The following is a 12862-nucleotide window of genomic DNA, read 5'->3' on the forward strand; positions in this document are numbered from 1 at the left end:
CCAAAAATCCTGTAGGTGGCATCCATGCACTGGTTTCAGCAAAAGGAAACACTGCCCTTTCAGGAATCACATTAGGCAAATAGCATACATCAAATGCAGCAATTCTTTTCTTTCTTAGTGAGGAAGAAAGAAGTATAGCCTTGTTCCCTGTACCTTCTCCCTTTTAATAATGCTATGTTCACCTGGAGGAGATATAACCTGTGTACTGAAGGGTAAGTGCCAGATTCCAGACACCTCTAAGCCTCAGCAGATAACCATATGACCTTGAACAAGCACCTAACCTCTAAGGGTTCCTATTTAGAAAAAGTTAAGGGTGATCTAGACAGCCTCTAATGTACCTTCTGAACTCAAAAATTTTACTTTGTTCCCCCCAAAAAGAATCCTGAGTGATCACAAAGGGAAAAAAAGGAATCTGTAAAGTCAAAGTTGAAAGGGACTATGAGAATGATCCAGCTCAGAAAACCATTCTGTTTTCAGAAGTCCTCTTCCATATCTCCCCAGAAGACTGATGGCCTCCAGGAGTCAACAGTTCATGAATTCTCAGGATAGCCCATATGACTGCTGGAAAGTTCTTTAAAAAAAAAATTTTTTTTTAATGTTTTATTTATTTCTGAGAAAGAGAGACAGCGTGAACAGGGGAGAGTCAGAGAAAGAAGGAGACACAGAATCCGAAACAGGCTCCAGGCTCTGAGCTAGCTGTCAGCACAGAGTCCGATACAGGGCTCGAACCCACGAACCGTGAGATCATGACCTGAGCCGAGGTCGGACGCTTAACTGACTGAGCCACCCAGGCGCCCCATCTACTGGAAAGTTCTTAATGCTCAGTGCCATGCTGGCCCTAATCCTGTATTCTATAGTAAGGCTCACCCCATGGGCCAACTCTCTATTTACTGGAAAGCAGAGATCATGCCCCCAACTTCATATACTCTTACACATACACAAACCCCAGAGCCTGTCCATATCCCTTTTCATTCTGTTTTTTTTTTTTTTAATTTTAAGTAATCACTACCCCCAACATGGGGTCCAAACTCACAACTGAGATCAAAAGACACATGCTCTATCAAATGAGCCAGCCAAGGACCCCCGTCTACACCCCTTTTAATCCTGCTACCTAGAAGTGATTAAAATGCTCCAGATAAGTCTAACTAAAGTGGAGTAGAACAAAACTATCAACTCCCTTCTTCTAAATACTGTACCTTTTCAAAATAAAATAAATAATAAATACTATACCTTTACTATTTCACATTATTAATAGCACACTGCACTATTGATTCTTAAACAGCTCTAGCCAATTAAAACTTCTAAAGCAGGGGCGTCTGGGTGCCTCAGTCAGTTAAGAGTCTGACTTCAGTTCAGGTCATGATCTCGTGGTTCATGAGTTTGAGTCCCACGCCAGGCTCTGTGACAGCTCAGAGCCTGGAGCCTGCTTCAGATTCTGTGTCTCCCTCTCTCTCTGCCCCTCCCCCACTCGCACTCTGCATCTCTCTCTCAAAAATAAGTAAACATTAAAAAAAAAAAGACTTCTAAAGCAACATGGTCCAAAATGGCAGGCACATGTGATTATTGAGTACTTGATATGTGGTCAGTGCAACTAAGGAACTCAATTATTTTAATTTTATATAATTTAAATTAAACTGAAAAATAGAAACTTAGTTCAATTACTGGAAACCTTTTTTTTTTTTTTTAAGTTTTATTTATTTAGGAAATCTCTACACTCAACCTAGGGCTCCAGCTCATGACCCTGAGATCAAAAGTCGCATGCTCTTCCAACTGAACCAGGTAGGTGCGTCAGATATCTTTTAAATAAGTTGGAAACAACTTGGATATATGAATCTACTTTTTCACCTGTAAATTTTATGAAATCTAAGTACAGATCAAGTACGAAAATTTTGCTTCTGGATTGAGATGTGCTCTGTTTAAAATACACACTTAGCTTTCAAAGGTTTCATGTAAGAAGTATAAATATCTCAATCATTTTATATTGATTATATGTTGAAATAATATTTTGGATAAATTGTGGTTGACAAAATATATTATTAAAACTAATTTTATCTAAATCTTTTTACTTTTATTAATGGACTTACTAGAAAATGTAAAATTACATGCATAGCTTATACTACTCTCTTAGGTCATGCTGCTTCAAATTTGATTCAGAGTAGCCGCCACTCTCAATTTTCTGTGCAAATTTGTCCAGCTGGGTTTTCAGATTCTAATGTAGAACTTCATATTAATGTCCTTTACATTTGTATTTCTTCGGTCTGATTTATTATTTTAACCGGGCAATATGGTCTTTTGGAATTCTGATCCCATACACTTATAAACCCCTCCAACTTCATGTTATCCACAAACATGATAAGTAAACTTAATTTATAGTCATCTAAGCCTTTGATTACAATATGGACAAAGTCAATACTGAAGACATTATTAGAAATCATCTTTCATGTTAGAAACAGCCCATCAATTAAGCATCACCTTGGATGTGCTTTTTTCTTTTTTTTTAGCTAAATAATAATTCAGCTAACTGTAACAGTATACAATCCGTAGTTTTCCATCATGTACTAGGTTGCTCTGATCTGCCTATCTCCTGTCAAAGAGATGATGTGTGGAAAGCTCAGGGCAATTGGTGAAGCTCAGGGTCAGGGTCAGGGTAGGCCTGGGGCTGGGAATGAGGCATCTAAGGAGACAAAGACGGGCAGTGGCTGAGATAAGCAAGGCTGCTGTCTTGAGAGAGAAGACCATCTCAAACTGCCTTGGGCTCTCAGATAACGGGGTGAGAATGAAGGGGCCTCTGGGGCCTAACAGAGCTGTGACATTTAAGCAAGCTTGCCAGGTGGAGGCAGGTACACTGCTGCGTAGAAGCCCAGGGTGCGCCAGCCCTTCCCTTTGGCTCTCAGCTCCATGGGTCTCCCTTGTCTTAGGGTCAGAGAATCTTAGAGGACTCTTACACATTCTATCACTCCAGCTTCTAGTCTGTTCCGCATCATCCCTGCTAACTTGGACCTGCGGGTCATCTAGTCGCTGCCTGACCTCTGCCAGCAGGGGGCTCACGATTTCACCTGGAAATGTTCATTTGCAAAAAAAAAATTTTGAAATGTTTAGCACCCTTCCTTAAATTAAGCAGAAATCTGACTCTTTAAAACTTAACTCACTGGTCTTCTTTCTGCCTTTTGAATAAATTTAGTTCTTCTTTGACTTAACAGGTACAGTTATACAGCAAGGTAGGAAGTGACCCTCTTAATTCTGTTCAGATCCAGGTGGTCCTAACACTTTCAGTCATTATTTGCAATGAGTTTTCATTTCTTCACCATCCTGGGTGCCCTCCTATCGACATCCCTCATAAAGTACAGCACCCTGTACTGAGCACAGTACTCCGGCAGTGTATCAGCTCCCTTCCTCCTGACTCTATCCTCCCTCTAACAGAGTCGAATGGTTTCAGGCAGTCACATTATACTGCCGACACATTCAGAACTTGCAATCTATTTGAGCACGTAGGTGATGTTACGCAATGCTATTTATTGCATGTGTACCCCCACGCAGCTAAGCCGGACAACGCAATATTCAGTGTGGCACACTGTTCCCCGGAGCCCAGACGTGTCCTCAGCTTCCTTCTCAACACAATCTCCAGTCAGCCACCGACAGCTGACACACAGAGGCGGCCTATTTGGCACCTAAGTGCCAAGTTAAAGCTGCCCCCTCCTCCCACCCCACTTTTGCAGCTGATTTTTATCTGACAAATCAAAGGCTTTCACATTACTCTTTGATTGAATTTATCGTTAGTAGATTGACCCCAACAAGCCCAGTTTCATCATCTGCATAACATAGTGCTTAACAAAACATCTATGACACCATCCAAATATTTCCCTTCATTTTATTTTTCTTTTAGTATTGCTCCTGATGATTACTAGAAATTATCTATATTATCTGATGTCTCTATTGAATGGACTTTTATGTTCTCTCTTTAGTTTCATTCCATTTCATATTAAATTAGCTGCTTTTTAAAATTCCTGTGCACTGTTTTTTTTATGTCTACTTCAGTTATAAACTTGCATTGGAAGTCTATGGGATTCATGAAGTAAAGCATCTATGTGAAAATGTGTCACCACTCTTAAACTAGCCTGTTCTTCAATCCATGTCAGTAATTTCTTATGGGAATTGGTAGGCTCCATGATCAACAACTAACATGTTCTTGTTTCATTTTCATGGTCATAGAAGCCATTAGGGCCAGGGCAGAAGACCTGAATTCTTTAAGAGTATAAACTGGTACCAAGCTTTTGTTTTCCCCTGGTGAGTCTCTCATAGGTGTATGCAGCAAGTAGAGCATAGAAATGGAGTGTTCTGGTTTTGAAGTTTTACATTATGTGCAACAAACACACTCAGCAAGGGGGACAAAGAATCGTAACGTCATATTCTCTGGTTCCTACAAAATTGACACTTGAGGTTCAATATTCAGAGTAAACCAGATCTTTTGGAAAGCTGTCTTTCAGCTCACTGGCAAGAGGCAAGTCTTTGGTTTCTGAAGCAGTGTTTTAGTCAAATGGTGTCCTGGGGGCTGAAAATGCAGAATTTTACGCATTCAGCTTGATCCCACTATTACAGAACTCTGTGTCACCAGAGGTCAGACTACGTTAAATAGATGTTGAACTGCTGGCCAGCCTCATTTACCCAGATACATGCGAGCCGGATATTCTAGTTAATAGAATGTGATTCACATAATTTCTTCGGTTCTCCCTATCCTTTATCCAGCCACTGTATTATTGGGGACATGATACTCTGCTAGACAGTCTATACTCTAATTGAAATTACCCAAAGACAACAGTGTGATGAAGTGGTTTGAGCATAGAAGCTGCAAAGAGAGATCCATTTTCCAATCCAACTAGGAGGTTAATGATTATATGTCACTTTGGAAAATCATCACCTCTTTGTAGAAATGAAAACTAAGTCCAAATGCATGTTGCTTTGTGTTGGATCAGACCCTCTAACCTTTAGGGGGCAGAGGTCAAGGCCTCATTCCCACCCTGCACTCCTACCCCTATAAAGGAGCTCTGATAAAGGACAAAACAGGGGCGCCTGGGTGGCTTAGTCGGTTAAGCGTCAGACTTTCACTTAGGTCATGATCTCGCGGCTCGTGGGTTCAAGCCCCGCGTCGGGCTCTGTGCTGATTGCCAGCTCAGAGCCTGGAGCCTGTTTCAGTCTGTGACTCCCTCTCTCTCTGACCCTCCCCTGTTCACGCTGTCTCTCTCTCTCTCCTAGAAATAAATAAAACATTAAAAAAAAAAAAAAAAGGACAAAACAGTGTCTGCAAGATGTAAAATTTAGAAACTGGACTAGAGAGTAGAACTTTCCATGGGAGGAGAAACAGAGCTTAAAAGGCCCTGCACCAGAAAACAAGTGTAGGGAAGAGGGACTTATTCTCCCCCTAAATGGGACCAGCAAGGACCCCTATGGTGTCCAGATTAAAGGAAACAAACCCAGAGCAGGTAGATTACAGCTGACTCTTCCTTGGGCCTTATGGCCAGAGGAAAAAAGAAATCTGAGGTCCCCACACCATCCTCCTCAGTTTAGCAATAGGACAGACGTGATAGAAGTTTTGGGCAAACTTGCAGCAGGAACAAAGAGGATTTGCCTGCCTGGTCCTCTACCCTGGGAACCAGCAACCAGCATCTCTCCAGGGGCTATGAAGGGGGCGGGGGGCGGGAAGGGGGGGAGGACTGTGAGGCATGGAAACGAGTGTCCCCAAATGCCTGACATTCTGGAACTAGGCAGCCCTACAGTGGAGTGAAGAGTAGAATCCTAGTGAGCTAGTTTTCCATCTTGGCTTAGCCTTCTACCAACTGCATGACCTTGAGCCTCGGGAAAGGCATCTATAAAATGGGGATGGTAATATTATCCACCTCAGGAGTAAAACTGGAAGGTCTGAAGCTCTCATAAAGAGATTATCGGGAAGTGAGTGCGAAATGAGAGCTCCATAAATACGAGCCATTGTGATTATAATGAAGCTTTTCAAGCTGAGGTTAGAACACACCGATTTGGTGTCAGCATAATCAGGGCCCTTAATTCATATTATAAATACCCACATGGAGCCTCAGAAAGGTGAGCATTAAGCGACAAACACCCCGGGGCAGCCCCCCGGGAGAATATTTAATAACTGAGGAAGCCTCTGGGTAAGGTCTTATTATTAGTCTCATCGATTTCTACCTCCACCCTCTGCAGCAGCAGCTCAGAACCTGAAACCTAGTAAATCCTAAGTGCTGGTGATAGAAAAGTGGAAAAATTGCACGAAGTCCTGACCTTGTGGTGCTGATGTTCTAGTGCAGGCAGAGAAACAACGAAGTTTTAAGTATCATGAAGAAAAACAGCAAGGTAAGAGAATAGAGGTGCTGAGTGTTAGGTCAGGTGGGCTACACAAGTCTCAGGAGACACACTGGAGCAGCGAACAAAAGAAACGGGATATATGGGAGATGAGCTCCCCACAGAGAAGTGACAAGTGCAAAGTTCCTGAGGCCGAGGGCTTGGGGAAGCCCGTGTGCAGGATAGGCAGCCAGGGGTCTGATCCAGCAGGCCACTCCCCACCACTCACCTGCACTGTGTGTCTTTCCTATCTTCATAGTGCTTTTCCCTTTCTAATAAACTTTATATTTTACTAATGTAGTGTGCTTATTAGTTACTAGCTCCTCTTGCCAGAACATAGTGGCCACAGCCCAGGCTCTCACTCATCTGTTTCCTTCACTGATCTGTCTCAACCATCCAAAACTACCGAGGGCAGAACACACAATAAATACTTGGTGACTGAAGGAATGGCATGAAGGCCAAGATGAAGACTTGGGATTTGGGGGCACCTGGGTGGGACTCTTTATTTCGGCTCAGATCATGACCTCACAGTTCCTGAGATCAAGCCTTACATCGAGCTCAGAACTGAGAGCATGGAGTCCGCTTGGGATTCTCTGTCTCCCTCTCTCTCTGTCCCTCAACTCATGCTCTCTCTCAAAATAAATAATTTCTTTAAAAAAAGACTTGCAGTTTGTTCTTTTAAAAAATTTTTTTCTTAATGTTTATTATTTATTTTGGGAGAGAAAGAGAGACAGAGTGCAAGCAAGGGAGAGGCAGGAAGAGAGGAAGTTACAAACTCTGAAGCAGGCTCCAGCAGTGCTGACAGCTCAGAGCTCAATGTGGGGTTCGAACTCAAGAACTGTAAGATCAGGACCGAGCCAAAGTCAGATGCTTAACAGACTGAGCCACCCAGGAGCCCCGACTTGCAGTTTGTTGTAAGGCAATGGGACGTTGAGGATATTTTGAGTAGGAAAATAACATGCTCAAATTCATGTTTTTGATTTGGTTTAGCTACTGTGAGAAAAAAAAAAAGACCAAGATCAAATGAAAGAATGGAATGATTGAATGATTGAGTCCATAACTCCTGTTTTTTCAGGTGCAATTCAACCCAGAAGCTACTCTGCTAATATTAGAGAGTAGAACGTATCCTCACTACATTTCCCCTACCCTACCCTGTGGCTCAGAGTGACCCCAGGGGAAAACAAGTCAGCTGTGGAGCCCCTCCCAGGGAAAGTTGGGGGACTTGCCAATGTTAGCAAACCTCACTCTACAGAATTCTGAGCAAGCACATTGGTGCCTGGAACAGATCCTGAGAAGCTGCCGAAAAGGAGACAGAAAAGAACCAGGGTAGCCAAAGGGCAGCAATGGCTCTAGACACACCCAGCTGAGGATCCCACCAGCTTCCTCATGAGGAAATGGAGGTTAAAGTCAGAACCAATTCGTAAGGTCATTGTGGTAAAGAAACTCATGTTTAAGGCAATCCTTTCAGAAGGCAGAGGTCTTGCTCAATCGTGTAGTCCAGCCATTCTCAGTTATTTTTTTTTTCAAGTAAGCTCTAGGTCCAATGTGGGGCTTGAACTCAGACCCCAAGGGGCGCCTGGGTGGCTCAGTTGGTTGAGCGTCCAACTTCGGCTCAGGTCATGATCTAACGGTTTGTGGGTTCAAGCCCCATGTCAGGCTCTGTGCTGACAGCTAGCTCAGAGCCTGGAGTCTGTTTCAGATTCTGTGTCTCCCTCTCTCTCTGACCCTCCCTGCTCATGCTGTCTCTCTCTCAGAAATGAATAAAACATTTAAAAAATTAAAAAACAAAAAAAGAACTCAGACCCCAAGATAAAGAGTCGCATGCCCCAGCAACTAAGCCAGCCAGTCACCCTTCAACTAAACTTTTTTTTTTCTTTAAGTTTATTTATTTTGGGGCACCTGGGTGGCTCGGTCAATTGAGCATCCAGCTTTGGCTCAAGTCATGCTCTTGGAGTTCTTGGGCTTGAGCCATGAATCAGGCTCTGTGCTGATAGCTCAGAGCCTAGAGCCTGCTTCGGATTCTGGGTCTTCCTCTCTCTCTGCACCTCCCCTGCTCGCGTTCTGTCTGTCTGTCTCTCTCTCTAAGATGAATAAACATTAAAAAAAAAAAAAAAGTTTATTTATTTGGGGGGAGAGAGAGAATCCCAATCTGGCTCCATGCCCAGTGCGCGGCCAGACATGGGGCTCCATCTCACATCCAGGAGATTATGACCTGAGCTGAAATCAAGGGTTGGATGCTTAATGGACTGAGCCACCCAAGTGCCCCACAATTAAACTTTCTGATGTTATTATAAGGTCCTGAATTTAAAAAACTCTTAAGGGACTGATAAATTAGCAGTCTCATGGAGTGGAGACTAATGAAATTGTCTGTCAAGCAGAGTACAGCACCCCCTAAAGAACTGCACCTTAATGTCATCTGGGGGCACTACCATGTTCCACAGACTTCCATTTCTACATCAGATGGTTTTTATTAAATAGTTTTACTGGCTTATGGTGTACATGACAAAGAACAAATACACTGTGTACCATGGGAGGCCAAATTCAATGCTTTTCTACATTTTTTAAGTACATAGAATGACTGTTTCCCTTGTTTCTTATCAACATTTGTTCCCATTGAGTGAGCAACTCATTTGCATAAATTGTTCACAAACACAGAAAGGAAATGGTGAAGTTCTTCCTCTTCAAAATGTACCTATAGTCTTTCTCAGCCTCTTAGCTTCTGGTTTCTTCTTGTGGCTTCTATAATTCTATGCAAGTGATATTTTACATTTCCTAAAACCTATTAAAGGCTCCAAGTTTGGTAAATTAGACAGTATCGTCTTTCTCCTTTGGAAGAAGAAATTGCAGTCTTGTCTTTTACCTAAATCATTTTATGGGCCATTAATTGAATAGATAATGTTTGTCAGCAAAGGCTGAAGGGTCATTTACCATTTCCAACTTGACAACTAGCCATGATCACAAGACGGCAATATGGAGAGAGAGGCACCAAGCTTTTATAAAGAGCACAAGTCTGGTTGGAATTACAAAACCACACAATTTAGTCTCTTATTCTCCCCTTACACATGGGGTGAGAGGACTATCAATCTTTGTTTTAATTGGAAATCCTGAACATTAAGAAATTTACCAGTATGATAGTCTGGTTTTAGAAAAACAGAGACTGGGGTGCCTGGGTGGCTCAGTCGGTTAAGCATCCAACTTTGGCTCAGATCATGATCTCACAGTTGGTGGGTTTGAGCCCCATGTCAGGCTCTGTGCTGACAGCTAGCTCAGAGCCTAGAGCCTGTTTCAGATTCTGTGTCTCCCTCTCTCTCTGACCCTCTCCTGCTCATGCTGTCTCTCTCTCAGAAATAAATAAAACATTAAAAATTTTAAAAAGAAAAAAAAGTAAAGCAGAGGCTATGTTCTCTTTGAGATTCAAGAATTAGGGGCACCTGGGTGTACCCGCCCCTTGTGCCCTTGACTGTGCCCATGATTTTTAGTAAAACACCAGAGGCATTTAACTGCCTTTCCAGCCAGGATCAGAGAAGTTGGGTCTCTCAGAAAACAACTCTGCAAGTGACTAGATCAGTACAATCGGAGGAGAGAAAGCAACTCTCCTTCGAAAAGCTGCCAGAGAAACAGAAAAAAGGAGTTTCGGTCAAAATGCTGAGCCCTTGGAATAAAATACGGCTCCCCTTCCATTACCACCTCTTTAATAACCTTTGATTGTCTGATGAGACTATGCTGGGTGGCATCAAAAGAGTCAGCATGGCAGGGGACCTGCCACCATCAGTGGACGCTCCGTTTCTTCCATCACAGGGAAGCTAGCGTATTCTTTTTTTAAAACAATATATGGTTACCAAAAAAAATCATGATGGGGTGCCTGGTGGCTCAGTGAGTTAAGCAGCGACTCTTGATTTCGGCTCAGGTCATGATCTCGCAGTCATGAGATCAAGCCCTGCATGGGGCTCCATAGTAGGTGGGGAGCCTGAGTGAGATTCTCTCTCCCTGTCTCTCTGCCCCTCCCCCACTCCTAAGCATGCTCTCTCTCAAAAAAAAAATTTTTTTAAGTCATGGTAAAATGCAGATAACATAAAATTTACCATTTTAGCCATTTTTAGATGTATATTTCAGTGACATTAAGTACAATCACATTGTGTAACTATCACTGCCATCTGTCTCCAGAATATCCTCATCAATCTAAACGGCAACCCTGTACCCATTAAACACTATTGCCTCATCCTCCCTTGTAACCACCATCCTGCTTTCTGTCTCTAGAAATGGACCTACTCTGGGAACCTTAGAAAAGAGGAATCACACAATATTTTTCCTTTTGCGACTGGCTTATTTCACTGGTTCATCCATGTTGTAGCAGGTGTCCTTTTCAAGGTGAATAAAATTCTACCGTGTGTATATGCCTCATTTTGTTTATCCATTCATTCATCGATGGACACTTGGATTGTTTCTGCCTTTGACTATTGTGAATAATTCTGTAATGAACATGGGTGTACAAACACCTCTTTGAATCCGTATTTTCATTTATTTTGGGCGTACACCTAAAAATGGTACTGGATCACGACAATTCTGTGTTTAATTTTTTGAGAAGCCAGCATATTGTTTTCCACAGCAGTTATACCATATTACATTCCTACCGGCAATAACGCATCTTCTTCATGCCACTCATCTATGTATTAACAGTGTCTTTGGCTCAAAATGTCATCTTTTAATTTTTTTAATTTTTTAAAGTTTATTTATTTATTTTGAGAGTGAGAGAGAGAGAGGACATGAGCAGGGGAGAGGCAGAGAGAGAGAGAGGGAAAGAGAGAGTCCCCAACAGTTAAAGCAGTTGAATTTCCATCAGTGAGGAGCTCAGTGCAGGGCTCAATCTCACGAACCGTGAGATCATGACCTGAGCTGAAACCAAGAATCAGATGTTTACCCAACTGAGCCACCCAGGTGCACCCAAATATTGCCATTTTTAACTCTCACCTGTTATCTGTAATGTTAGAGTACACAGAGGCAAGCAATGGACTTCAGTGAAATTTTCCCCATAGGTAGGTAGCCAGCATTTAGCACATTGTTGGTGTGGGTGAAAAGAAGATTTTGACCTAGTGTGATACAAACTCAAAAAGAGAAAGAGAAATCCTTCAGGTTGCAGTATAGAGCCCTTTAGACATTCATACTTCCCTCCCACTTCATCTTCTTCAAGACAGAGGCAAGGACTCTGATACCAAGTCATGAGCAGAGCTCCCCAGGATAAAATGGGGAAGAGGGAGCCTTACCAGAAGAGAGGATGAGATGACGCAAAGTTCTGAACTAGCACACCTGAGATTCTTCCCTTCCCACTAGGGAGGCGAGCACTTCCCATCACAGCCAGGACACAGTCTTCGGGAAAGTTCCTCTCTGTGCTTAAAGAAGGAGGATTAAAGGGAATCCTTTGAGGTTAGCTATCCAGGGCAAAAGCCTTAGATTTTAAGAATTTACACGTGTTTCAACTGACTTGTTTTCTCTTTGGAATTGTAAACCCAGTAGTAGAGACCAAAGGCTACAGCAAACCCATTGGAGAGGATTAGAGCCTGTTATGGGTTAGATGGTGTCCTCCAAAAAAATGTAGTAAAGTACTAACCTCTCCTCACCTGTGAATTTGGCCTCACTTGGGAACAGTCTTCGCAGATGTTATCAGGTTAAGATGAGGTCATTAAAAGTGGTCCCTAATTCCACAAGAGGAGAGAAGGCCATGTGAAGACATGAGCAGAGGCAGGAGTTATACCGAGGAATAGCAGGGGCTCCAGAAGCTGGAAGAGCCAAGAAAGGCCCCTCGGGGGGGGGGGTGCCTGGGTGGCTCAGTCAGTTGAGCATTCCCTCTTGATTTCAGCGCAGGTCCTTATCCCAAGGTCGTGGGATGGAGCCCCACGACAGGCTCTATGCCAAGCTTGGAGCCTGCTGAAGATTCTTTCCCCCTCTGCCCCTTCCCCCCACACATGTGCTCTCTCTCTAAAAAAAACAAAAGGGGGGAAGGCCCCACCCCTAGAGATTTAAAAAAAATTTTTTTTACATTTTTTTTTTGAGAGACAGAGACAGATTACAAGTGGGGGAGGGGCAGAGAGAGCGGAGACACAGAATTCGAAGCAGGTTTCAGGCTCCGAGCTGTCAGCACAGAGCCGGTCGCAGGGCTCAAACCAACCAACTGTGAGATCAAGACCTGAGCTGAAGTCGAACGCTTAACCAACTGAACTACCCAGGTGCCCCCCCTAGAGGCTTTGAGAGAGCATGTCCCTGCCAACACATCTTGATTTTGGATTTGTAGCCTCCAGAATTGTAAGAAAATAAATTTCTGTTGTTTTAAGCCACCCAGTTTGTGAGGCTTTGTTAGAGCAGCCCTAGGAAGCTAAGCTAGAGCCCAATACCTAGAAATCACCCCCCAAAACACGTTCATGTCACCATTGTTTCCATATTTATTATGAGAATTGTGAGCTGAGGAGGTTTTCTTAAGGAAATGATTGCCTGTCTTATCAGATTCCCCTAAGTGTTTATG

At 43.0% G+C, this 12862-nt stretch overlaps 1 long non-coding RNA gene across 1 annotated transcript in view; it reads right to left on the reverse strand.

Moving 5' to 3' along the window:
* Positions 1-375: 375 nt before the first annotated feature.
* Positions 376-12862, reverse strand: part of LOC120226983 — a 78575-nt gene continuing 66088 nt past the window's right edge. Inside the window, exon 4 of the long non-coding RNA XR_005527135.1 lies at positions 376-571. This is a non-coding gene — a long non-coding RNA (uncharacterized LOC120226983). The remainder of the gene's footprint in view (positions 572-12862) is intronic.

This window comes from Hyaena hyaena, unplaced genomic scaffold, assembly GCF_003009895.1.
Source record: "Hyaena hyaena isolate Hyena2069 unplaced genomic scaffold, ASM300989v1 scaffold_1919, whole genome shotgun sequence".
Taxonomy (NCBI): Eukaryota; Metazoa; Chordata; class Mammalia; order Carnivora; family Hyaenidae; genus Hyaena; species Hyaena hyaena.